This window comes from Manis javanica, chromosome 2 (assembly GCF_040802235.1).
Source record: "Manis javanica isolate MJ-LG chromosome 2, MJ_LKY, whole genome shotgun sequence".
In the NCBI taxonomy this organism is placed as follows: domain Eukaryota; kingdom Metazoa; phylum Chordata; class Mammalia; order Pholidota; family Manidae; genus Manis; species Manis javanica.
In genome coordinates, this window is record NC_133157.1 from 64853096 (window position 1) to 64878947 (window position 25852).

Below are 25852 nucleotides of genomic sequence, written 5' to 3' on the forward strand. Positions count from 1 at the left end.
TCACACATGTGGTAGTGGTGAACCTGGGACTTGAACTTATGGTCTAACCTCAGAGCCCAGGTTCTTCCCACCCAAGAGGAGAATAAATTTGCAGAGATGAAAACACCGAAATACATAGAAAAACAAATATATATGAGAACCGATTTTGGAAGAAGAAAAGCACTGAGATGGAAAAGATGAAATCACCATCCTTTTATTTCTGTTTTCTAAGAGCACAGATCACATTACTTTCCCAAATAGCATGTCTCTATTTTGTCTCGAGGAGGGTGCTACCCTATCGCTCAGGACCAGTGAGGGGTACCAAGTGCAAGGCATTTTATGAAATGTGTACTCTTCTTTGTTCCCTGCCTCTACCCACTACCCTAGTCAATTTTCATGCTGAATACAGCTCAGTTTAGTAGTGTTAGAGTTCTCCAAACATATGAAAAAGACACAGATTTCACTGCCTCTCTTTCCTTTCTTACTTCAGTGAAGCCACAGCATTACCAGGTTGACTAAAGTAAAGAAAAAAAAAAAACCACAATTATTCCTGTCAGAATTTTTCTTCTCATGGCACTTAAGGAATTCGGATGGTACGGCAAGACAGACAGGCTTTTAAAATTCCTGTATTGTTGATGCCTGCTTGGTGACGGATACTGTCAGTGGTCCAGCTGCAAGCTGAGCCCAACAGATCTCTTCTGCACGTACGGCAGATGTCAGTGGGTAAGTTAGCTTACCTTTCCACTTAGCTCATGGATTTCTGTGTTATCACAGATCCATTTTCATGGCAAATTTAAGAGAAATTCCGAATCAAAGAAGAATACACAGAAAGATAGAGGAAGATGAATAGCAATTGTTCCAAAGACACGACGAAGTCACTAAATACACACAAACACTTGAGCTTGCCAGCTCAGCGTCTCTCTTGCTCACTCTCTGACCATCTGTCTCTGTCTCTCTGTCTCTGTCTCTCTCTCTCTCTCACACACACACACACACACAGAGCCTTAAAGTCATATGCTTCTGTAAAATCACCTAAAACATGCTTTGCAAACACCATTTATCAAAATACCCTTAGTCCCAGCTTCAGTCATTTTCTCCTTATTCTTTATAAAAATGTCTTTACCCTAGATATTTCTTCACTATAGAATGTGAATTATTTTCTGTGAACAACTGCAGAGGAGAACTGAGTGTGTCTATAACCACAATCATAGCTATACTTTATTTATATTAAAAAATTAAAGTGTGCAAACCTTCCTCACCATCTCACATCCAATGCCAAATTCTGAACTTTGAAGTGTTTGTCCAACCTGCCCATGAAGGCAAAAGACTGTTCTCTTGTTTTCACTCTGTGTATGAAACTTCTCTTGATTCTTGTACATGATTTACAATCCATGTCTGTTTTGGTGGCATTTATGTCAAATTTTCCCCATTGACCGTATGCTCCTGGTGGACAGAATCCTGCTGTACCACTCCTCACTCTTACATGGCTTCACAACCCAAAGCATCATTGCTAAATGTAGAGGCCTGGTGTAATACTGCCAGCCAGGAAGGATGCTCCTAGTATTTGCCTAATCTTGTACCACCAGCATTATTAAGGAATTTGGTCCAGTGAAAAACATGCCATCAAGATTTCTCACACTGGCTTTATTCCAATGCAATATCTGCACTGTAAATAACAGTCCCCTCAATCGTCCCGTGCTTCCAGCATTAGTCCCATAGTCTGTACCTTGAAGTCACTCTCAGGGCGTTCCAAGTGCTATTCATGCGGAGTAGGTGACCCCTCCTTTGGGCATGGATTGTGCTTAGGGTGGGCAGACGTAGTGACAGTGAGCTGGGCATCTCTCATGGTATTTTTCTGATTGTGTTTTGACATTTAACTTTATTTCTAGCATAGTTTTATGAAAAACAGTATTTATATTTTTTCAAAGTATTTTATTGCTTTCTAAATTTATAATTTATTGAGATATAATTTTGCATATAATTTGCATATAATAAAGTTGCATATAATAAACATATAAAATAGACACTTTGGCTAGTTTCATGTATATGCCAATGTAACTACCACCATAGTCAAGACACCAAAAAATTCTATGACTCCTAAAATTTCCTTGTGCACTTTTTCAATCCATCACTAACTTGGCCACCCCATTCCTAGGCAATCATTGATCTTCATTCTGTCTCTATAGATGAGTTTGTATTTTCTAGGATTCTATGTAAATGGAATTATTTTTAGTCTTCACTCAGCAAAATAATCTTGAGTTTTATCCATGTTGATGTATGTTTCTGTAGTTCATGCCTTTTATTTTTAAAAACGTATTTTTAGTTGTAGTTGATATACAATATTATATTGGTTTCAAGTATGCAACACAGTGGTTCGACAGTTATCTGCATTATTAAGTGCTTAACCCAATAAGTATAGTTACTATCTGTCCACATAGGAAGATATTACAATATTATTGACTATATTCTCTATGCTGTAGTGCATTCCTTTTAAATGCTGAGTAGAATTCCACTGTGTGATGTACCCCATTCTGTTTATTCATTCAGCTGCTGATAGCCACTCAGATTATTTCTGGTTTAAAGCTACTGTCAACTTCTGTGTGCAAATCTTTGTGAGGACATAGGGTTTCATTTCTCTTGGGTAAATCCCTAAGACTGGAATTACTGGGTCATAGCATAGGTGGACGGCACGTTTAATGTTAGAACAAAAGAGTCAAACTGGCTTCAAAAGTAGCTATAACCTTTCACACTCCCACTAACTATGTTCTGACAGGTTGATCCACATTCTTACGAATATTTGGTACTGCCCGTCCTTTCACTGGAGCCAATCTCAAAAACATGAAATGGTATCTCATTGGGGTTTGATTTGTATTTCCCTGATGATGAGTGAAATCAACCATCTTTTCATAACATATTGGTCAGTTATAGATCTTTTGTGAAATGTCTGCTTAAATCTTTGTCTATTTTTTCTTGAAATGTCATTCTACTTCATCTTGACTTGTAAGCGTTATTCATATGTTCTAAATACAAGTCCTTAGACTAAATTTATTTATTAGTCACTACAGCATTCAAAATCACTTTGTTTCAAACACAAACAAAAGTGTGTTTGACTACCGTTGCTTGATTAGACATCGGAAATCTTGATAAGGAAATGCTGTAGCTGGGATCATGCATTAAATATTTATTTAGTACCTTCTAAGTGCCAAAAACTCTGTAGGCCCTAGTAAAATAAACACCACTGATAAAATACTTGCCTTCAAGGAGCTCACTGTTAAAGGGGAAACCAAAACATTTTTTTTAAACCTACAATAGAATAATGATAATAATACTGGAGTGGAGAAGAGGGAGCAGTAAAACTATTTTGCCTAAAGGTACAGATCAACAAAGACTTTGAGAGGAGATGCCATTTGAGCTGAGCATTTAAGAATCAATAGAAGGATGCTATGTACAGAAACTATGTAAAAAAAAGAGTATGATCCATTTGAAATATTGTATTATTTAAAGAAATATATCATTCTTTTATTTGCACCTGAATATCTTAAATAAAAATTGGAACATATCACCATAGGACCACTGGATTATCTGGGAACAGCCCTACAAACATCAGTTACGATGAGGCTGAATTTCCCTAAATATGGGTACCTTTATAGGAAAGGCACATATTCCATGGTCCCAAGTTTATTACCTTGTACCTAGTGGTATGCAGTAAATATACTAGGTAAATGTAATACTAACAAAATAAATATTTAAGTTAATGAACTAAATGAATGCTTTAGTGTATTTTGAGGGATTCAAAAATGGGAAAACACACTTTTTTAATGAACTAGTAAGGCAGAAAAGCCCTGTGCCCATGGGTATAATAGACATAAATGACAAACACAGGAAAAAAGGTACTTCATTTCTAAAGCTTTCCCATACCTTCCATTCAGGGAAAAAAGTTGTAGCCCCTGCTGAGCTACAACAGCATATTAGTCATATCCTTGTAACAGAACTTCTTTATACAGGACTGTCGGGTTAATAGACTGAATTAATGCACATAGGGACCATATTTTATTTTTCTTTGCATTTCCAGCATTTCTTGCTATAGCTCAGTTCCTTATATATATTAAGTATTCAACAAATACCTATTGTTTTGGAAGAAAATTGAAAATACTTAAATAGAATCCTATACCAATGTCATGTGAGATATGCGTATAATATCCTATGGAAGGTCAAAGGAAGAAGAGGCTAATCACATCAGGCTCAGATGTGGTGGCATTAGAGAGGGCCCTTAATGGCAGGGGAGGATTTGGGCAAGGTGTAAGATGGGGAAAGAAAACTTCAAGTAAAGGAAACAGTATGAGCGAAGTGGATCACAACCAGGTTTCTAAGGGAAAAGAGCCCAGATTGATTTGGCCAGTCCTGAGGACTCATTTAATGGGGTCATTAAACAGGTGCGTATTCCACACTAAAAGGAAGTACAGATTATGAAACACTCTGGCAAGGAAGAACCCCACCCCCACGTACTAAGCCAGCAAGCAAGCTCATTTGCCAAAGCTCCATAGCTGCCAAACTGAGACAAGACTCAATGGAACCAAGCAACAGTTTGTAACTCACAGCACAGAGAACAGCAGGGCCATGGTGTGCTGGTTCCCCGTTCCCAAAGTCCTGTCCTAGAATACTCCATCCCAAAGCAGTGACACAATGGCCACAGATGACACCTACACATGCATCGATCATGTGCCCCAAGGGCTCAAGGCTTGGCACCTTTTGAAGCAAGCAGTAAGCAAGCAGGTCCCTTCCCCCAGGGAGCAAGAAGTCTCAGGGCAGCCAGGCTCCAGTTGCCTCAAGCTACTCTGTCACCCATGTGACTTGCTCCCTCTGGAGCAAATGGAGAGGAGACTCATGGGAAGCTGGGCTGGAACTGGGCTGTGATGGGTCACTGCTTAGCACAGGCCTGGGCAAGGAGGGAGAAGACATTTCTTAGCAGTTCCAGGTTTTCTGCAGACATTTGTTTCCTAGAGGTGGTTAGTGCAAGAGAATTAAACGTCATGGAATGAGGATGAACTGAGCAAACGGGAGCCACATGGAAATATGTCTCAAGACTGGAGGGGAGAAAGGAGATTGGAAGGTGAGGGGAAAATGTAACTAAGACTAAAACAACAAGTTTCCCCAAATAAGCCACTTCATCCCCAGACAGTTCCAAGGCAGATGGAAGGATGGCTCCGATACCATTCTGGGTGGCTAAATTGATAGCCCAAGAGATGCCAGCTTCTGCCCTACCCACACACCCACTGGTACATAGCATCTTCACTTCCACCACTTTTTCCACCCTTCATGATCATCCTATCAAGAGATGGAGCACCCAGAGCCCATGAGGGCCTGAAGCATCAGCTAGGCGGCCTTAGAGGCACGTCACCCACTGCTCCGTGGTAGATGTTTCTTTCTTGGCATTAAAATGTTTTATTTTTCCACTCTTGGCATTGTCTGAACAAGAAAACAAATATTCCTGTTTGCCTTTTGTTTGGTTGGGTTTGTTATTCCCGCTGGTAACTCTGTCTTCTAACATTTTCATTTGTGCTACCCTGAGCAGTGGATGTGGGGAACAGTTTTCCCTATTCACATGGAAATTACAGGGCCCATTTTCTGCCTTTCTCCTTCAGTTAGGAGCTGACAGGTGGAGCCCAGAGCAGAGATTTGCTTAGAATTTTTCTGTAGACAATAAGGACTCTAAAGGGCCTTACCTCCTATTTTCATGTTGTCATCATTTTTTTCTTATTTTTTAACAAAAAAAATCTGGCAATTGGAACTGAAGGTGAAAGATTAAACAGCATTTGTCATAATAAACACAGATGGGGAGGACCTTTTCCATCCTTTACTTTGCCTGCAGGAACTTGCACAACTGCTATGCTTTTGTCTTTTCCTGCACAAGAGGGAACTAAAATCAGGGTATTTAATTTTGACCCTTAACTGTTTCAGGACTGTCTTTCTTAAAGAGTGTTTTAGCAGAACTCTAATTCTTAAGTAACTGCTGGTTTGATTTCTCTGAGATGGAGAAATGGTTTGTAAGGAATTCCTTCATGAAGAATGTACTGTAAGGCAATAAAATACATATCACCTCTTACCCATTCTGTGGTACAGTTTATTAAAATCACACTTATTGAGAAATGAGCACAGATAGGCCTGGGTGAGAACAACCTAGAAGATCTGGGTTTTAATCTGAGCAATACCACTGAGCAGCCTTTGGCAAGTTAATCTCTTTGATCTTTAGTTTTCCTGTATTTCTTTAAGTGGGAATTAAAGCCACTTGCCCTGTCTGCATCACAGGGATACTAAAAGCATCAGAAGAGAGAATGTGCTCTGAGTGAAGTGCTCTGAAGAATGGTGAAATGGTATAAAGCAGGAAACATCAGTAACAGTCTTGAAAACATCACCTCACCTGAAGTGATAAGGAATTTATATTGGAATGAGCTAAGTTTTTAAAGGTTAACTGGGACCCAATTGCAAAACTTCATACCTTTATGTTGAAGAACTTACATTAAGATGCATAAAATTACTTAATGGTATTTCTAAAAACCTCAACCTTCATATAGGTCAAATATGAACCATAAGAGATAATTATTCTTAATTTTTTTCACTTTTTGAACCTCTGAGTTTCAGGAAGTCTAAAAAATGAAAGACACGGCCTATTTTATATATCTCATTGGAAAAAAAAATTAAGGTTTCTTTCGTATTCCTGAAGTAAAACATGTCCTGCTAGTTCTGAAAACAAGTATTTCCTAAGTGAATGATCTAACAGATGTCCAAGAGAAAAAGAAGTCACTGTTGTCCTTCTCCATTACTAATTTTCTATGTGGTAGGTAGAGTCAGAAATGATCTGGAGGTAAAACACAGAAAAGCTAACAGATGTGTATGAGTAAGGCTGGGGAGTTAAAGGATGGATGGGTTAATTAACCACTGGACTTGGAAAAAGGTAAAAAGAACACCTGTTTTGTTTTCTTTCCTGACTAATACATTCTATAGGTTGTGTTACTTTCTGACTTGTATCTACATACCAAAACTCCTAATTGTTGCATTAACAATCATTTTTCTGAAAACTGGGGCATAAGAGTCTTTTTCTCCCCTTTCCTTTTCTATTACCCTCCACTCCCCTACTGGTTCCACACTGAGCCAGACGTGAGATTACCAATCTATAAAGGAGACTGGTTTTAACATGTGTACTGTGAGGAGAAAACTGTAAGAAAGAGCTGAAAATAATTTAATATTCGTGATTTAAGTTGCCAGTTGGCCTGTTGCCCCCTATTGTGGAGTGCAGGATTATAAAGGAATCACAAAGGAGTCAGACCTAACTCTTGGGAGTGATAGATATATTCACAATCTTATTGTCCTGATGATTTCAGATACATACATAGGTCAAAGCATGTCAGATTATATACTCTAAACATGCTTAGTTTATTTTATATCATTTGCATCTTAATAAAGATATGAACATTAATATAACAATTTTTAAATATAAAAAGATATGTAATTATAATGAATTACTCTGCATGGAGGTCAATGGGACTATTATTTTCTTACCCCATAAAAATCTAAGTTTTCTTTATCTTTTTACCAATTTAAAGTCATTCATGATGACCTTCCATTTACTAAAACTCTTTCCTCCTATGTATATTGTTATCCTATTAGTTACTTTACTCCCCATTTGAACAATTGATTATTCTATTATTTTATATTGCTGCATAACAAATTACTACATGTTTAGTGGCTTAAAACAAGAGGCATTCATTATCTCATAGTTTGTGTATGTCAGAATCCCAGAATACTAACTGGCTCTCTGCTCAGGATTATGCAAAGCCAAAATAAAGGGATTAGTGGGGCCATAGTTTTTTCTGGAGTTGAGAGACCCTTTCCAAACTCATTCAAGTGTTGTACAGTGCAAGAGGCTTACCCATTTTCTTTCTGGCTGTCAACTGGAAACCACTGTCAGCTCCTAATCACCAGTCCCCTCCCTGGGCAATTTACAGCATGACTTTTGCTTAATTTTAGGTCAGCAGAAGAATAGCAGTCATTCCTGTCTCTTTTAAGGACTTACTTGATAATATCAGACTCATCCATGAAAATCTGTGTTTTGATTAACTGAAAATCAACTGATTATGAAACTTAATTACATCTACAAAAGCTTCTGATATCCAGTGTAATCATTTAAGTAATATCCTATCATATTCACAATTCCTGCTCACACCCAAGGAGAAGGGTGTGTACACCCAGGGGACAGGAATCTTGGAGTCCTTCTTAGAATTCTGTCTGCCACAATTATCTGTAACTAAAACAATATTGTACACTTGTTAATACAAAGTTTCCCTTTTTGCTCCTTGCCCAGTTTTCACATATTAAATATTCATTCTAACTTATTTTTTTCACGTTTGGTAATAGCAGAACAGGAAGACCATTAAAAAGATCCAAGGAATGATGCTGAAATGTGTTACTGGAAGTTGAGTCAAATCCATCAACACCCATGAAGTTTCTGAATTGCTACCATGGACATTCTGGGCATATGTAAAGTGGCTTTAACTGAGAAGAGAATCAAAAATCCATAACTATAAATAAGAGGCAGTGCCGGGAACCTCAGAATGAGACCATAGCCCTGACCCAGTAGGGGAGTGAAGGGCCAAATGCAAGAGGCTTACCAAGGAAATATCACAATATCCAGAAACATTCCACAATGTAGCTTCCAGGAGACAAAGAAATTGGGAAAAAAGTGCTTTATCTGGGTCTATCACAGTATCAGGTGGGTAATCTCATAGCAACATAGCCAGGCAGATATCTGATTGGCCAATATACAGATAGGCATTCTGAGCCAAAACTTCAGCTTCTGGGAAAGTGCAGTGGGCACACACAAATCACTATGTGAGCTACTAGGAATGGACTGGGATATTAGGCACATTACCCCCACAAAAAAACAAGGGGCACCCAGATGAATGGGCAGAGGGAAGGGCTAGGAAGGAAGAGTTAGCTCAGGAACTCGAGCCCGGTGCCCATATAATCAGCACCAGGGTCTGGGCCCGGGCACAGGCAGCTGCATCTGGGAGGGCAGACTGGGCTGTATTACACTAACAATCCCCACATCTGCTACAATAAAATTTAATTCTTTCTCTTACACTCTTGTGGACCCCCTCATCTTTCCAAGGCAACTGTCTTCTATACAAAGACCTAGCAGTTTAGGCTGACAGAGGCTTCACTATTCTGGAGCTAAACTATCCTCCTTACAGCTGGGGGAGGACATGAAAGGCATGAAAGTAAAAGGCATTATTTCTGATCACATTAGGTTGCCTCAAGTAAGTTACATGGCCATCCTTCTCCTTGTAAGACTGGAGATTTTGATGAGCAGCACTACTGTTGACCACAAAATCAATCTGGTCATGACTTAGAAGTGACTTGGCAAAAGCACAAAGAGCAAGATTCTGGAGCCAAAAAGTCCGGCTTTGAACCTGACTCCTGTAGTCACTGCCCAGGGACCTTTGGTGAGTTAACTGACCCCTCGTTTGCTTTACTTTCCTCATCTTAAAATGGGCTATAATAGTACTTATTTCAAGGGAGTGTTATAAGTATTAAACAAGTTCATGTACGGCACACACTTAGCATTCAGGGAGCACTATGTAAGTGATGACCGTTCTTATTAGGGAAATTGTAGGGAGACCTGTACCTGTGGTTAGCTCAGAAAGAAGCAGATTTCCAGTGGAGCTGGTGGGTGGCTGTGGCCAGTTTAGGCAACCACATCCCCATTCAAGCTAACGTTTCACCCCTCCTTGAATTGTCAGGCCATTCATGACTGCCCTCCAAGCTATTTCCTCTCCCTAGAAGGCCAGCTGACCTTCCTCCCCTGATTACTTTAGCCGCTCATTCAAGATGACAATTCTATAAGTATTCTCTAATTCCATAGACAGAATTACTATTCATCTCCTCTGAGGGTTTAATTAATAACAGCTACTATTTATCAAATACCTATAGATACTTAGCACTTTACCTGACTTTTTTTTTTTTTTACAAATATATATTGACCACCTATTGTGGTTCTACTTGGTAGAGATACAGCAGTGAACAAAATTAAGAGCCAGGACTCACGGAAGTTATGTTACAGTGTAAACACCTTACATAATATACATTATTAAGGAAAGTTTACTATTAAAGTCAGAGAAGTTAAGCAACCTGCCCAAAGTTTCACCACTAGAAAACATGAGATCAGTACCTGAACAAGGCCATCTAATTCCAAGCCACCTACTGATAACTGATGGATAGTACTTTTTCTGGATTCACTAATAACTGATGGATAATGTTTTCCCTGGTTCCATCAAGCCCTTTGAAAGTAACTCTTTCATAGGACAAATTACATAGTTGCAGAGTAATTATTCTTTTTCTTTAGTGTCTCTCCCAAGAAACTGTGAGCCCTTCAAAAGCAGGGATGATCTACAATGTTGAATTTTAACAAATGGATGGTGACTTGTTATGAAAGCCCTCAAAACAATTTAGGGTTTTGGATCTAGTCTCTATGTGAGCTTCAACCAAAGTACAGGTGAGAGTAAGTTAGGGGCAGATCTGTAAGTGGGGAGGTGAGCTGGAAGCGGCCAGAACAAAGGAAAATAGGGCTGTCGTCTGGTAGGCTATCTTAGGCCAAACTGCATAGAAGGCAAGTTTATGTTTGCATTTTTGCTGATCTTTCATTTCTTTGCTTTTTTTCCCCCTATCCTGTGGCCCCCTTTTCTCCCATTAGGCTAAGGTCTCTAAAAGGAAAACATTATTCATGGGAATGAAATGATCCCTAATGGTTGTGAAGAATATATAAAATGAAGAATTGCAGGTTTCCAGACTTCAAGGCTGGTAGGAAGATTCTTTGGAAGGGAGAGAAAAGGAAGGTTTCCTAGCACACTGAAGTCACAGTGCATGGTGAACCTCTCCCCCTGGCTGTAGGCCTGCCCAGAGAACAAGCACAGGCCACACCAAACCAAGTTGGCTGCCTCTGTGTGTGTGTGTGTGTGTGTGTGTGTGAAACCAGGTCGGCTGTGTGTGTGTGTGTGTGTGTGTACCTGCTCTCTCTCCTGCTGTTTGCTGTCACTGCAGAGTTCTACCCTCAACAGCAGTGGTTCCCCTATAGCTGTTGGTGAGTCACCTACAAACTAGGAACTCTCTTGGACAATCTAGAATAATGGTACTTTGCCCAGCTGAATTCTTCCATGATTGATCTATACAAGACTCTTTATAAGGCTGCCTACAGAGGAAATTTAGTGAAGAACCAAGAGGATGAAAATGCAGACTCCAGACAGGATGGGCCAAACACAATTCCTTCAGACTGTACCCAAAGAACTCTGTAATCCTTATCAAGGGGAAGCTGTTATTAATACCATAAACTATAATGTTTAATAGCAAACTCACTTTGTATGATTTATAGATTTTTATATGTATGTTGTGTACATACACCCAGTAGATAGACTGGGTGTCTATCCATCCAGTGGTGTGCTGAAGCCAGCCCCCACTGCTCTCATAAGTGACTGTTCACATCCCATCCTAACTCCGCATTCAGTGGTATCACTGTGGTAGCTTGAAATCAGCCACAGTAGGAGTACTTACATGATGGAAATTCCCAAACACTACAAACTGGGGCTTTTTTTTTTGGAGTGCTAATTATTAAACATTTACCAGCACACCACAATGTAAATATATCTGTGTCTATATGTGTACATATATATGTATATAATGTACAGGTACATATATGTGTATGTATGTATACATATTAAGACATACATCTTCAGTTAATGGTCTTCCGACTTAATTTCATGGTATAAGTTCATTTCTCAACCATTTTGTATTGCTATTATAATGTTTTAACTTAAAACAACCTCCTTGCATAATTTAAAAGATACATATATTCATTTTACAAATTTTTTCTATAATTACCTTGTAGTGGACAAAAATCAACAATAGCTAGGAACACATATTTACATTAAGCAAATCTCAACTGACCACTTCAAGGACGGTCACATGCGCTGAGTGAGTAGACAATGTAAGAAAGACTATACCTCTGATAAAAGCAAACAATAAACCCATTAAAAAGCTCACGTCACTAATGTCTCAACCTTCTTCACTTTTAAAAGCAGAGTTAATGTGTCTGGGGCTCCACCTCTGCCAGGCCAGTCTGTGCCCAGGGCAGGGAAGGACAGATATTCCTCCACATTGCACCAACCTGGTAGGCTCTGGAGCTACCACTGGGCACCTAGACTTCAGAGCCAGGTGCTTATGACTTTCTCTAATGACTTGTCAACACAAGTAATTGGTCCAAGCTCCAGTGACTCTCAACAATGGAAGAAAACTCTTTGCAAATAGGGAGTGGGAGGGAAGAGCTTAAATCAAACTGGAAGCTTAGTACCTGCCAGATTTAATCCTTTCTCCTTCTCTCTGACAGAGCTAATGAGTAGATTGCAAGATTTTACACCTCACCTCTGATGTTTTAAATACCTCAGATAATAATAGGAATACATTTATATAGTGCTTTATATGTGTTGGCTCATTTAATCCTCACATCAATGCCAGAGAGAGGTATTAGCCATGTTCTACAGCTGTGGAAACAGAAGCTTGTAGAGATCAAATGACTTCTCTAAAATCACACAGCTGGTAACTGAGGTCTTAAAACTCTGAGCTCAGTGCTCTTTCCTCCACACTTTCCCAATAGTTGGTGAGCTGAAATGCATTCCTGCCTTTTGGCAACAAGTGGAAGTTAGTCATCAATCCAGGTAAGCTGAGAAAATTTTAGGAGCAGTTGCTCTCAACTCAGGCCTCACTAGTCTGTGCCCCTGCCCATCTCTAATCTTCACAGTGTTCCCTGAATCAGAACCAGAATGATTCAATTACCAAACACCAGAACCCTGAAGTTCAAATGCTCATTCACAATAATGCATAAATTAGTTGTATAGAATAAAGTGTTAGCTTGTCTATAATCTTCATTTAAGAGGTAACCAAAGTTCAAATGAGAAGACTAGCCTTTGGAAAAGTGGTGGACATCAAGTGTGTGGCTTCAGAGCTAGAATCCCAACAGCCATCTAGCTCCATTTATATGACTGGCTAATGTTCTAACATAAAAACCTAGATGTGCTAAAAAGGAGACCTGTTCCAGTGACTTGTCCAGATCTACTCACACATGAGAAGCCTCTTCCAGCATTTTCACTTCAGCAAACAAATCAATGATCATAGTACTAACAGTGATGAATTAATATTTAGGCTCTTATTTTGTTCAACAGTATCGTGAAAGTCTTCTTAGAGTCAATGCTCAGATATTTGGGGTTTTTTTTCCTGTCCTTGCCTTCTTCCCACCCACAATGATTCAAGAGATAAAAATTAGGAGTTGCATATGAGATGGTGATACTTGACTCAATTTTCTGCCCACCCTGTCCTTTCAAAATGGAACACAATTGCTCCCTTTAGTGATACAGTGGATTGTGGTTGTCATGTAGATAAATGCAGTTTGGTTTCACACCTCATCCATTTTGAGTTACTAAGTAGGAACTCCCAAGAAGCCACCCCATTTAAGGAGAATGCAGGTGCTTTGATGTCATGCCAAGGGCTACATTTTTGAAAACTAGGGTTTTCATGGCAAATCCAGGAAGCAAAATCTCTTGCCGTCATCGAAAAATATCTACCATGTAGCATAACAAAAGCAATGCATGCCTGACATCAAATGGAGCCCCTTTTCTCCAGTGGCATCTTCAATCACAAACCTAATCAGGCATATAACCTATTCCAAAAGAATCTAAAGAGTTTGCTAACCACAGCTTGGTTATCTTTCCAGTTCTTTTTTTTTCTTTCTGCTATAGCTGCATTTTTGGAAGTTTCAAGAACAGAGCTACTTTACCAGTGTCTTCCCCTCTATACAAAACCTCCCTAAAATCCTTTTCAAACATATTGACTTATTGACTTAAATGAGATCTCCATAAAGATAAGGTAAGAAGAATTATAATAGCCCTTTCAAGTACTTCATTCCCACTGAAAAGAAGGCAAAGAAGATATTTTCAAGCCATGGAGAGAATGTGTGAGAAAGTTGGTAGTAGGGAAGCAAAATGGGAAAACGTGATCGATATTGAGATTGATTAGGTCCAGGGAATCTAAAGTCGTTTGAACTTGGCAATTGTAGACTTCTATAAAAAGTTTGTACCTGAATTTTGTTTGATGATATAATATTGACAGTAAATGAAGTGTTGCTATAGAGCAATCTAACTCTGAAAGAACTTCCATATTGAGGACATCCACTTCCACTAACAAGGCTAATAACACTAATAAGTATATGTTTATTGTTGCTTGTCCAAAATTGCACCACCCATTTCTACCCCCATATCTAATAAAAGTTTCTTCAGTCCATGTGGTTCTAGCAGAGGCTGGCTGTCACAGCATCCAGGCATTACCTCACCTGTATCCCCACCATAATCTCAGTCATATGATTCAATGTGAGCCAGTCTTGGGCACAGTTCAAGAACAGATCAATGACTCAAGTCTTGACAGTCAAATGCCTTCTCCAAGATCTGTTAAACTCAAGATGGAAGAAGAGAACCCTGTTCTCTGTGGTTAGCAAGACATGGCCTGTGGTCTCCCTCATTACTCCCTACCTGCCACCAACACCTCTTGAGAGAATGAAGCAGAAGCTAGCATTCAGGGAAACGTAAAGCAAAGATGGTGAGAGAGAGTCCTGGTTCTGTCTCTGATTCCCATTATATAAAGAACAATAGAGCCAAAGGAACTTTCTGAAGTAGTCTTACAGGCATCCAGCCAAATTTCTCTTTTGCCAGACATTTTGACACTTGTGAAGGGCTTAACTCCTGTACACAGAGAGCTGATACTGTAGCTATTGCTTTTTCAACTGCAGAGAACATGAACCAGAGCTACCTCTTTGGTCTATCTACTCAAGCTTCAGATCCTAATCATTTAGGATTTGGGTGAAAGAGACAAACCAGCTCCTCACATTTCTGATTATACTCCCCCAAACTGAGTTGATGTGGAGTCTCCTTGTAACGAGACTCCTAGATCGAAGATTTGAAATCTTCAGTGGAAAATCTCTGGAAAACTACCTTGGAATAAATTAGGAGCACACTCCCAGGCAAATCTATCCAGAACTTTCCCTGCTAGAAAAGCCATTATACCTTTCTACCTTCATAATCTGCAATGTTAATCACACAACTCCTTGAAAACAAATAACCTTTTTTATTTATAACTTGTCTGCACAAGATAATTAACAAGTATTTGCCACAGGACAGTCCTTTGTTGTGGGGTGCTATGTTACATGCATTTAAGGATAGAAATTAGGGTAAAATTGTTAGGAGGCAATACCCTGGAACTGAACTGACGTGCATTGATCTTATGGGGAAAAGAAGAAAAGATGCCATCATATGTCACATCTCAAGTTTATCTGTTGCCTGTAGAGGGAAGGAATGAGTGTTTATTTGAAAAGACCATGGATTGTGCACTATGATAATTTCATATGCATGATTTTGTTTAATTAACCAACCAGCATGTGAGGAATATATTGTTAGCTGCAGTATTATACACAAAGAAAATAAAACTAAGGAACAGAAGTAATTTACCCAGGATTACAGAAGAAGTATAGGATTCAGGCACTGCTACATCTGCCATCATAATCATCTCTCCAATACAAATTCTTCCTGCGGTTTGATTTCAATATCTGTGTCATTCAAGATTTAATTAGCTCAAAGTTGGCAAATAGCACATAAATGCCATGGCTCAGCGGCATCCCTAGTGGTCATGGTTAAAACCCAGTACGTTCTTTTCTGCTGAGCCATGGCTCAGAATCCCTGTAAATAAGATGCTCCAGAAATAACTCTTAATGTCAATTGGAGGTAAACATATTAAATGTTTGTTTCCACTCCTTGCTCTTAAAATGATGCTGAACCCCTTCCCAGGCCACCTCTAGATCTAAGCTAAGAATTTCAGATAATAACGAAGCAGATCTGGAGAGTTCACTATGCTTGATACCAAAATACAGACACCCTGACACTGGGAACTCTCCACAAGACAGTCTCTGGAGCCACTACTCCCCATGAAAGACCCCTTTAACCTCAGAGAATCCAGAGACTGGCAGGCCTCACCTCGGCACAAAGTAGATCCAGAAACTCAAATCCATAAGAAGCCAATGTTTGCTCCTCAGTGATTTCACACCTGAAAAGGTAAGCTCAAGTCTGATAGAAGGAGAGAACGGGAGTTTGAGTGTTTGGCAATTTGGGTAGCTGGCAAATGTCAGCTAGGGAGCAATCAGGGACCCAACATTTCCGCATGTTTAGGTCTCATTTTGTCATTCTGCACCCTCGGCTGAAAGAATATGCCGAGGTGATTTCAAAGAAAGCCTCAAATTCCAGTCTTGATGAAAGAGGCAATATTCATTTTGAATTATGTTTGCAAAAGGCTCGGGGTGGACTATAAGAAGGCAGGGAAGGCAAAGTGACATGGTGATGTCATTTGGAGTAGAAGTATTTTGCATAATAGAATTTTCTCCTTTGTAGGGCACTGTGGAGAGTGACATTTCAAAAGAGCACCACTGAAACAGAAGGCTATCAAATGAAGTGAAATTATCAAGCTTGAGAATGCTTTGGATAAAACCCAATAAATAATCCAAGTGCTAAGCTAGGTTAGCACATCTCTGTTACGTGCCCCTTTTCTTTAGAATCCTAGAAGTATGGAGCTGAAAGTCTGTGGCTTTCAAAATTGTATTAGCAGTTAAATATTTGAGAACAAATGAACCATACATATAAATGTATATCCATCTGATGAAGTCCCCCTGATTTCCCATTATGGGGCAGATGATGCACAGGGTCCTTTAAGAGGATCTTTATTGATTCATGTCATATTGACATAGACAAAATATGTGCTGGCTCTGGCTCAAGACCCAGATCTAACATTAAATAGAGTGACACTGAAATTAATGCCCCTCTCTGAGCCTTGATATCCTCATTGTGAGAATTAGGATTTGATGGGATGTTACAGTGGAAAGAGGAATGTATAAGTAAAATCTTTATTTCTGAGATCCTCCTTTTTAATTAAAGAAAAGGGAGAAGAAAATAAATTAAAAGGTTTTTCAATTTTTGCTTTTTGGCTTCCCATTCCCTCCCTTAATTGTGATACTGTCTTTTTAATAACAGTTGACTCATGCTGGGTCTTACTTGTTATATCAGTTAACATAAGAAACAATGGCTGCTATAAGAAATGTCAAACCGTCAAAAGCTAAGCAGAATGCAAGTTTCTTTGTTAGTCAAGCAAAATGCAGTGTGCATGCACTTGGTCAGTGGGTTGCTCTCCATGTAGCCCCGGTCATCCTCTAAAGCCTCAGAATCTTACGCAAGACCCTCTGCACTCCACCAGCAGATAGCTGAAGACAGGACGAAGGATGATGTGGGAGGTTTTCATGCAGTAGGCCTGGAAGTGGCACACATGGATTCTGAGCATATTCCATTGTCCAAACTCAGTCACTTGGCCCTCTATTGATGCAACAGTCACCAAGAAATACAGAACCTAGAGTAGTTGTATGATGGAGGGACAGACTGTGTCACCTGATGTGATTTTTCTCCATGTCAGCACTGTTAACAAGCAAACACACCTTCCTGAAGAGGAAGCAGTTGGTTGTTGTCCACACAACTATAGAGATAAGAAAAAAGAAATAAGAAGAACTCATTGCTTTCCCACTGACATCATTTTACACAATAAAAGTTCAGATCTTGTCCAAGGATAATGCAAAATGTACTTTTTTTTAAGCCCACAGTCACATGCATGAATCCTGCAGGGAAGTGGGAGAATGTTGCTGTAGAAAGACAAAAATAATTGTTTCTTTTTCTGGTTTGACTTTAGTTTAATTCCACATAGATTTTCTTTATGACCTTTTGACCATTATTTATTCTTTCCAAATATTCCTTTTTTCTTTTCTTCCCTAGTGCTCTTGAATGGCATTTTAACTGCTTTATTTAGATGTTTATAAACTGTAATGTTTATGGACTCCAAGTTCCATGAGTGTAAAAGAGGCTGTTTATGGGAAAATATTACAAGCCTGTGTTGTTCCCCATCCATGAATTAATTCTCTACACATGATTTGTTTAAGTTAGTTAATCAGTAAGCACTGTGCAAACAGGTGTCATCCATGATTTTCAAAAGTGATGTAATATGTAAATGGTTCCAAGTACATATTCCATTCATGGTGCTTTTTGATATAAATGTTTCTCTAAACTAATGTTAGCTTTGTTTATATGAAAAGACCAAAAGAAACAGCTGGAACAGCTAGAGGCCAAGGCATCCGTTTGGCGTGGAGGTCTGCCCATGGGCCTGCACTCTCCTGCCATCTGCCTCTCGCAGGGCAGCGCAGTCCACTCTCTGCAGAAGGGCCCCCAGCCTCGGCACCTACTTACTGAAAGCAGGACTCATCCCACAGCTCTGATTGCTGCAACGTACCCCCAGTTCCTGTGCTGGGGACTCTTTACCTGAGCAAGTCATTTCTTCCCTGTAAGGAGCAGTGCCAATTTCTCAATAAACATTTTCCTGTTTCAAATTTTCTGAACCTCTAGGGACCTTTTTGTCACTTCCAGGATCAGGCTTGATGGATAAAGCCAATTCTCAGTACAGTAACACGGGGTGATCGGATTACTCGCAGCCCACCACTGGGAGCGCTGTAGTCCAGCATTGTCCTGAGTACGTCCCAACACATTTTACATCCATAGTGGGTAATAGATGTCACCAACAAAGATACATGTGCGTGTGTGTGTGTGTGTGTGTGTGTGTGTGTGTGTGTGTGTGTGGTGGGGCTGGGGGAGGGGCTTTTCCATAATCAAAAAGGTTCTAGAAACACTGAGAAAAACAATGTGTCTTCAATGCAGAACTTCTCAAAGCTTGAAATTTACCACTGTTAGTATGAATCTCCAAGACAGGGATGTAGCATATAATGCTTCCCAAACCAGTTTGACTTAAGCACCCTTTTCCCTAGAGTTTCTCATGGTACTAGAGTTGATGGGAAGATACCTTGGAAGAAATGGTGGTCCACACTGTTCTGCCTCAAGCTGGCAATCCCACCCATAAAAAGAAGATTTTATTAAGACTCACTCTGATATTACTCTGCTCACAAAGAAGTGGCCTTGCACACATTTGCCTGATACTGTTTCCCAGAATGGCAACTCCTAAACAGCAGTGCTGTGCTGGACATGGAGATGTGCTGCCCGGCTCCCCTTCAAGGACAGACTTGCTGCCCAGCTGCTGTGAGCAAATGGCCTCCAGCCACCAGGTTCTGCAGGGTTTGCCCCCAGCTTCAGAGAGTCACCTCGCCCAAGGTTACACCTTTACAGAGGCAACCCCTGCCAGGTGGCTGAACATGGCAGAGGAATAAAGCCCCTGTCATTTCAGCCTAATGTGAGATACTCTGATGTATACTTTTCACCCCTCCTCGCCAGGCTGACTGAGGCTTTGTCAGGCCTGCGTTGCAACTCAGCTTCTTCTGTGCCCAATTCTGCTTCCCCACTCCTTTCCTGTCACAGACATAAATATCTTGACATGCCCCTGGACCTTGGAAGAGACAGAATGCCTGAGCATGGGCTACCAAATGGCTGTGCATCCAGAGCTACCCATTACGGGCTGAGTCCTGACAAACTCACCAAATTTTAAAGATGGGCAGACTCAGCAACAACTCACTCATCATAACATGGAGGCAACATATTTTGGATTTAAAATAAACATGGAGGTAGCTCAGGTCCCCACGGTGCCCACCGCTATTGCACCAGTATGCCTCTCTGAGCCCGCATCTGGCTGGTGTGAGATGTCCGTTATGACCAGCTGGAGAAAGAGGAAGAAGCCTGAGTATGACTTACGGATGAGCCGGCCCTGTGTGTGGTGCAGCTGTACTACCTTCCAGGATAGCCTTATATAATGGCAGTGAGAGAAAGCCCGTCCGATGCGAGGGGCTCTGGGTCTTGTGCCTGATCATTTACATTCTCTGTTGGAAAGAAAAGACCTAAGTTGAAAATATATATGGACTCAGATATTGTTGAACAGTCTGAACTGCTGGTCAGGGACCTGGAGTTGAGAGACAAGGAGTTTGGGATCAGTCATGTGAGTGAACATATGGCAGTGGTCATGAAGTTAAAGATATTTTTGTGTTTTTGTTAACATCCATCAGACAAAATTATTTACCAGTTAACATCAGCCAATCTCTGTCATTGGCCACCACAGTGTTGGCACAATGGGACGTAAACTAAGCAGCCAAAATGGCAGAGATGGAGGCTCTGCATGGGCCCAGCAGCCCCTGCACCCCACTTATCAAGGCTGACTTAGCTATCGCTGCAACTAAATAGCCAATGCGCCAGCAACAGAAGCCAACAATGAACTCCCAGTATGGCACCATTCCTTTAGGACATCAACTAGCCACTTGATGGCAAGTTGTAGTATATATTGGGTCCTTTCAAACTAGAAAGGCCAGCGGTTCTTTCTCACTGGAATAGATACCTATTCCACTTCTGGGTTTGCCCCTTCCACCTTTAGGGCCTAAGTAAACACCATTATCCAAGTATGGCATGCTTGATCCACTGGCATGGGATCCCACAAATACCATATCGGTCCGGTCACTTTATGGCAAAGGAGGAATAGGAGCAAGCCCTTGCCCCTGGGGATGGGTTTGTATCACAAGCCCTATCATCCACCATAGCACCCCAAGCCTGAGAGAACATTGAAATGGCGGGCCAAAGAGCTAGCCACCCAGTCACCTGTGCTGATGGGGTTCTGTCTTCCAGGGTACAGCATAGAAATTGTATCAGTCCTAGTAGGAATAACCCATAAGTTTGGGACCAAGAGGTGGAGGCAGTAGTGACCCCACTTACCACCATTCTTTGTCACCCACAGGGGGACTTTGTATTTATCTCCACATCCAGGGCTCTACATGACTAGGATTCTGTCCCTAAGTAGGGTATACTTTCAGGGCCAGGAGATGCAGAGAGAACCATTACATTACCAGCTACACTTGCCACCTAGATACTTTGAACTTGTGTACAGGGATTAGCAGGCAAGAAGAAGGGTCACCATCCTGGCAGGAGAATGGACCTTGATTACCAGGAAAAGACAGAGCTTTTACCCATGGGGACAGAGAGGAATACAAGTGGACCTTGGGTAATCTATTTGGTACTCCTTTGCATAATTTGACTGTATATGGGCAAGTACAGCAACCTTAGCTTGTGAAGAGCCTAATGAACAGGGGCGTAGGCCCCTTGTGCATGATGCTTCGGTCACACCAAGGGGTAAGCCATGAAGGCAGAGGTGAAAACTGAGGAAATGGCACCCTATACTGGCTAGTGTGGGGATGAGCACCAGGGTGGCTCTGAGGCCATCTGCAGCAGCATGGGCTGTAGTTCATCCCACTAACTTCCCTTTTCTGATCTCTCAGGAAGGGAGGGCTGCTGGAATCCTAAGGAAGTTGTTCATTAAACCTGTAAGAAGTGGATCTAAATGTCACTGCGGTAATCATGGAGGGCCATGGCCCAGATTCCCCTTCAAGGATGGACTCACTGTCTCATTGTGGGAGATGTGAGCAGACAGGCCCCAGTCATTAGCTCCTTCAGGACCAGCTTGAGCTCCAGAGAGGTACCTACAGTCATGCCCTGGCATGAGACTGAGGGAGGCAGGGGATTAAGGTCAGGCCATTTTGTCTCAATGCAAAGCACCTAGTGGGCAATATTCCCATCCACTGGCTAGACCGAAGCTTTATCAGCCTGCCTCAAAGGTCAGTTTCTTTCTCTGTCCAGGTCTGTTTTCTCCCCATTTCCTTCCCAGGTGTTGAGTCCTAATAAAATATCTTATACCTGACACTCCATCTCAGTGTCCGCTTTCAGAGAATACAACCTGTGTCAGCATTCAAGCAGCAGAATAGACAAATGCAGTACCAGTGACAGGTGACAGTTGTTGAGTATTTAATATAAGCCAGGAATTTTACCGAGTCCTTAATATATGTGTGTGTGTGTGTGTGTGTGTGTGTGTGTGTGTGTGTGTGCACGTGCATATTACACATCTCATTTTATCCTAAGGAAAATAATACACTGTAGGATCCATATTGTTTATTATGTGCACTTTACAGATAAGGGTACTTGAGGCAGAGAGTCCATGCACCTTGCCCAAGATCACATTTTTAAGAACTCCAGAACCCATGTATTTAATCACTACATACATTAAAAGTTGAAATACCATGGGGTAGTAAGATCATCTTGAAGAGCTTTTGTAATCTGTGATACTTTATGTAAATAATAGTCAATCACTGTTTGTAAGCAACAGGGTCCCTGCAGGAAAGGGATGACACACTCTAATTGAGTAATCTAAGGACAGATTAATCAAGTATTTCTAAGGGTGTGAGCCAGGTATACAGAATCTCCAAGAAATACTGCAGTGCCCCAGGGCAAGTCATACTGGGTGTTCTCCCGTGGCTAGCTATAAAACAAAGAGGAGGATATGGTCACAGGAATACAGAGGTAGAGAAGGGCTCTGCAGAAAGGGCTACCTGACAGGGGCTGTGCCCTCGATTGATGAGGAAGAGAAGGAGGCAGAGGAATACATACACTAGCCCTCCTCCTCCCTCTCTCTGCTCTCCTGCTACTGGCCCAGCTAACCAGATGGTAGTCTTCTGGCACAGACAGTCAAGGTGGATTCGAGATGCAAACAAAAACTATCTGAAATACACAGTGAGAGAGCTAGGTAGCAGGTGAAGAAACTAAGAATCAAAGCAGACACCTCAACCAAGACCATTTGGTTCTAGTGACAGAATCAGACTAGAATCCTCAGAACCCATTTTCCAACATCATTGCTTCATGTAATAATGGAAGGGCAATTTTCCTTCTCATATTGGTGCTTATTTAATTACAGAACCGTCATATAAGCCTACACAGGCTCCCAATAACCTTAAGATCTCACTTGCTTATTTCATTTGCCTCAGTTAACAAATTATCCTTGTAGATTTCATCTGGTTTTCAGTGGGTGATCATCCATTTCTATGGTAGAAGGAGACTGAATACACCTCAAAAAATACTGTCTTCATTGTCTAGAAACTTTCAACACACCAAGATGAAGTAAAGTAAACCCTGCTAAAATGTAAGACTTCCTTCCCTGAGAGGCCAAAGCAATATGTAGCAAAAGAGGAAAATCAGGAGCCTTGTGCTGAGAGATTGGAAAGGTCTGGTCTCTTATGAAACCAATGCAGTGATATTATAAATAAATAAAATAGAATTAGTCTTAATAGAAGGAAAAGCAAGAAGAGAAGGATGGGCCAGTGGATATTTATTGAAGAACTACCATAAGCCAGGCTTTGTTTTACATATATTGTTTTATTTAATCCTCCTTATGACACTATGTAGTAAGTATATATATAAAGGACATCTGAATTTCACTACTCAGGATTCATTCCCCCTCCATCTAGAGACAGAAATTGAAATCTCCTTCGGAAAATAGCTCTTTCTTAATTTTCAACCATGAAGTTGAAAGAGACTGACCTCACACCCCCATTTCTAGGACTAGGCTCTGATTGGCTTATACCAGTATACCTGTCCCTTTATATTAGTTCGCTAGGGCTGCCATAACAAATTTCCACTGACTGAGTGACTTAAACAACAGAAATGTATTTCTTTGCAGCTCTAGAACCTAGAAGTCCAAGATCAAGATGTCAGCAAGTTTGGTTTCTTCCAAGGACTCTCCTCAGCTTACAGGTGGCCTTCTTGCTGTGTCCTCAGATGGCCTTTCTTCTATGGGCACTCACAAATCTGTCCTAATCCCCTCTTCTTATAAGGAAAGCAGTCATATTGGAAGAAGGCTCATCCATATGACCTCATTTTACCTTAATTACCTGTTTAAAGGCCCTGTCTCCAAATACAGTCACATTCTGAGATACTAGTGGTTAGGACTTCATGAATTTGAGCAGGTTCACAGTTCAGCACACAACATTCATGTCGGGCACTTCAAGGATTGCAAAGTATTCCAGTCAAAGGCTGTAAGGCTCAAGGAAATATATGTCTTGACTTCTGGAAAAGAGGAGTTTCTTTTCTTCCACGAGACTTGGTAGTATTAAGACAGTAAGCTTGGGATTCTTGCAGCCACTTCCATACCATGAAGAAAGCCAGCTCAAGAGGAAACATCATATGGAGGAAGGCAGAATGGAGATTTAGGAAACTACATCTGCATATATGATGTGCACATCTAGGCTACCCCTGGACTTACACTTGAGCCAATTAATTTCCTTTGGATTTAAGCCAATTTGAGTTGAAGTTGTTTTATGTGCAACATCAGAATTACTGATAAATTGTTATATTTGTTTTTCAGAGTCACACAGCTAAGTGCTAGAATCTGTGTCCATTTCTGACAGATGCTAATGTTCTGGCATTTTTCACTACACCAACTTCATTGTTACCTTTCTTTAGAGAGCCCCAAGGTTGCAAGCCAACTGCAATTATGGCCTAAACTGCAGTGTGCTTCTAATATCGAATGTAGTAAGTTACTTATCCTTATAGATCCCACACATTTCCCACCACACCCCCAAATCCAGTGTGTAAATAGGTTGTTTTAAGGTGATAAACAAGCCAGTGACTCTCTGTTCCAAATTCCAGAGGCCTGGGTTTCAGAAATATCATCATTTTGGATAGATCTCCTGAAGACATGAAGACTTCAATTCCCAGACCCATCATTATTTTGATAGGTCAGTGACTCTGTTGTCCTTCTTCAATTTGGCTGAGTTCAGCTCAGGTTGACTGTGCCACGCGCTCTGCCATGTGCTATATCGGGGTTGTAAAGGTGGCTCTGATATGGCCCCTGCCCTGGGGACACTCACATTTATCACAGTACAGGGAATCTGCAAAGACCTAACAAAATACAGACAGATATAACCCGAAACAGGACCTTCCATAGCTTTTAAATAAGTATCTTCGTTCAGAGAGGCCAAGAAGAGTACACTGCCTCAGACTTGTGGTTGCTAACATCTTTGGGTGGGGAAACTAGATCCTGAGATGCTAACTGACTTTAAAATGCTTTTACCACAATTTACAATGAAAAAGTTATAAGAAAACATGGGGGAATCTAATACCTCATCACACTCTATCCTCTTTACCAAAAGAGAAGAATAAAGCTGTAACCATAACAACAATGCAATTCAATGAAAACAATACCAAAAATCATGAAACATGAGATATTTTAAGACCTTAATTTCCTCAATAATAATAGGGCTTTTTTTCCTGAGTTAATCTGATTATGTGGTTTATAAATTTACAACATTGTTTGGCTTTCCCACTTTGAGTTGTGAAATAATGTCTTTATTATATTAATTGAAAACTGAAGACTCATACCAAAAGAACATGCTTCTGAGGACCTTAGAGACAAAATATTTGGAATCTAGAAACCTGAAAATTTTAGAATGGTGGTGTTCAAAGCATAATTTAGTTATTTCTCTCGCTTCCTGTTTTTATTATAATCATTAAATATTTAATTGAATAGTCTACTGGACAGATTATTAACTGCAGTGAGAATTGTAATGTACTTGGAATAGCCTCTCCTATTGTGAAGTTTACGGCTCAGTAAAAACCTTATGCACACTTAGTACTGACCTACCCAATCATTTCGGAAAAAATGTGGTTTTTCTGCTTCCTTTGAAATCAGTGTAACAGTAAGCCCTGATAGAAATGAACATTAAAGCAGTATTCACCAAAGGGATGTCCCTTGCTTGGGTTAGCCCAAACCGAGCAGCCGCAGCTGGTCCACAACAGTCAGACCAGGGGTCTTTTCCATAGCAGTAGCTGGAGGGATGCTTTAATTGAGGAATTATACAACTTTCCATATCAAATGAGAATGATATACATTGACG

At 40.5% G+C, this 25852-nt stretch overlaps 1 protein-coding gene across 4 annotated transcripts in view; it reads right to left on the reverse strand.

Annotated features, from left to right (window-relative positions):
• The window catches only part of DMRT2 (doublesex and mab-3 related transcription factor 2), a 702131-nt gene that overhangs the window by 235851 nt on the left and 440428 nt on the right, over window positions 1–25852 (reverse strand). Inside the window, exon 7 of one of the 4 annotated variants that reach the window (XM_073228610.1) lies at window positions 17516–17637. The exons of the other annotated variants lie outside the window; for them this stretch is intronic. The gene's annotated coding sequence lies outside the window, so the exon portion shown is untranslated. Of the gene's footprint in view, window positions 1–17515; window positions 17638–25852 lie in introns of those variants that run through there. 4 annotated transcript variants of the gene reach the window in all.